Here is a 2,987-nt window from a genome sequence, read left to right as displayed (position 1 = left end):
TCTTCGTCTGCCGCCACTTTGGAGTATAGTTACCAGTTTTAGTGGCTCAAACTAGTAGTTTGATACTTCATGTATGAGCTCACACAGTGTACTCAATAGACGACCTCGTCACCAATGTTCTTTCCAAAATACAATGGAACCCAACAACAGCAAAAACAACAATACTACTACTACTAATAATAATAATAATAATAATAATTATGGTTTACTTAACACATCCACGGGGTGGCTTTCCTGTTAAAATACATTATTTGCAATTAAAAATAAACAAGAACGCTCTTAGTAGCGTTGAGTCTCGCTTGCTTGGAGATATTAGGGCCGTTTATACGAGAGAAAATAAGCCGCGGCTTACTATAGCCGCGGCTTACATAAGACGCGAACACCCTGCATAAATGGTACAAAATCTATGTTCACGGCTTATTCAACCCAAGGCCAGCTCAAGCCGCGGCTTATCCTGGCCGAGGGGTTTTGGGATGGGCTTCTCCAAGCCGCGGCTTATCTTGGACGTGAAAGTGTTCGTATAAATGCACTCAAACGTTGTCCGCGGCTTGCTGAAGCCGTGAACGACTGCTGCGCATGCTCTGTTTTCAATTATATCCCAGACTTTTAATCCCAGACTTTCACAGCCGAGAGACGCGCTTTGCAGTGGCGGGAAAATGAGTTTTGTTTACATTTACATTTACAAAGTGGAAGATGGCGGATAGAGATTCACGTAAAAAAGAAATGTGTGGAGTGCCCCAGAAGAAAAACAAATCCTGCTCATATGCAGCGAGGTTAAGATTGCGGGGACATCTCGATGAAACCACTCAACGGATTGCTGTCGAATCTTTCGTCGGGGTTTTCGCATAAGTTTCCTAATTTTCTTTGACCAATTAATTACCTGGGAACCCAACAACCAATCTTAACCGAAGAGACAGTTTAAATTAAAATGAAAAAGACAGTGAAAAAAAAAAGCGTTTTTTACGGGCCAAAGCCAGTCGTTCAGCCTTTTTGCTCGCCCAAGCCTTTGTTGCGAGATGCAAACGCAATTACCCCAAAACGAGGCACCAAACCAAACTACGTCATCATTGGACCGATCTGGCCGCGAACTAAGCCGTGAACCATTTATACGAGCAGTTCGCGTCTAATATAAGCCGTACTCGTATAAATGGTTCCTTTCGCGTCTTATGTAAGCCGCGGCCAGAGTAAGCCGCGGCTTATTTTCTCTCGTATAAACGGCCCTATTGTTGTCAAAGGCGCCGGTGCTGTTATACTACTTTTTCATTTGGAATACAAAACGAGTGTTATATGTCATAATGTAAATACTCAAAAAGTAAAACTTGCAAGGGAGACAGGCCGAACATCTTAGCCACAAACCGGTGTGAAACCTTTGAAAACCTTCTACATATTGATATTGCTCCATTGAGGAGTACTCTTTCAGGGATTTTACGCTCAAAAAATTGAACGATGATTGTTATCGGTATCAGGGGCCCATGACTCTGTCAGTATAAATATACATAGCCTCTTTTTACCGGACCAAGATACGGTTCGGTACAGTATCAACCTCGTTCCCAGGGTTCTCTCCTACTCGCCCCACGGAGGCACAGTATATGTTCAGCACAGGAAAAATGTGTAAGTTTAACAGAACCTTATACAACACATAGTTAATTCAGTTCGTGCTAGCCTGTTGAGAGGAGAAAACGACTCGAAGCAATCGGATGAGTTTCAGGCTAAGTTCGTGCGTATTCCTCCTGAATTTGTCGTCCGTTTTATAAGATATCAATATCGCGTGAAAGTATTACATTTTCCACAGCCGCCTAGTATCCACTTTTAATATCTCCGTACAGTCTCAGAGTACAAAGTTTAGAGTTGTACGGCAGCATGCATTTTACATAGATTATAGATAAGAACTTTATTTTAGCACGATAAAAAGATCAGCATTGCTGGTGGGGTCGTGCATACAACACTAAAAAATTATAGAAAAATAAGGAGTACTGAAAGCAAATGTACAATTAAAGTTTTTTTCTTTTATTACAGTATCACTGGAATAAAGCATTTCATTTTCCAGGAAAATTTCACTTTCTCGTCCAAACAATCACTGACTCAGACAGAATCGAATTACTTTACTTGAATTTAGTGTTCGGTACAGCGAACGGGGTTATGTTCTGTCAAATTTATCTACAGTCTGCGGCCCACATCATCACTGATCCACGATTTATTTACTCATTTTATTTTCAAGTTCTTTTTAACCGATCCTCGATCTCCGATTCTTCGATCCTCGATCCTGATTTTCCAGTAAACCTTGAAGTTTTGCTCATTAAGATTATTCTTTTTTTTTTTTTCGACCAATGAAGTGATCAGTTGTTCCAAAATAATCAACACTTTCAAGCAATAGAATTCTTGAACCAACCAGTTCCGGAAAAGCTCGATATGGGATTATCTATTCTATGGAAATGAAGTGCTGCAAGTAGAGTGCGCGGATAGTCAAGTTCAAAGCTACCCGTATAAACACATCCGTGACACATACGTAACGTTAGGGTGGATTTCCACTGACGCGTTTTTGGCTCCGCACGTTAACGCACGTAAATTTTAATCACGTAAATAAAGTAGAGGCAAGATATAAGGTGTTGAGATTAAACGTCAAGTTGAGCGAGTTTCTACTTTTACTCTTACATAATTGTACGTGCGATCTTCCATATATTGCCTCTATTTTATTTGCGAACGCAAATTTTACGCACATACGCACGTAAAAATTATGTGAAAGTGGATACTTGATATCTCAAGTATTTATAAAGTGCAACACGACTTCACATCTTAACAACTGCGAAAATCTATCAATTAAATACATAAAACAAAGTGAATCTATTAAACAGTAGATTTCGAGTAATTGCGACAATATTCTGAGACACGTGACGCCTTAAAACACCACAAAATAGGATTTCCCCGCTACATTATTTTCTCATCCTACTTGGAAATATTTCCTTTTTAATCAGTGCCTGCATGTCGTG

The sequence above is a fragment of the Porites lutea genome, chromosome 3 (genome assembly GCF_958299795.1).
Source record: "Porites lutea chromosome 3, jaPorLute2.1, whole genome shotgun sequence".
Lineage (NCBI taxonomy): Eukaryota > Metazoa > Cnidaria > Anthozoa > Scleractinia > Poritidae > Porites > Porites lutea.
Note: the sequence above shows the minus strand (reverse complement) of the source record.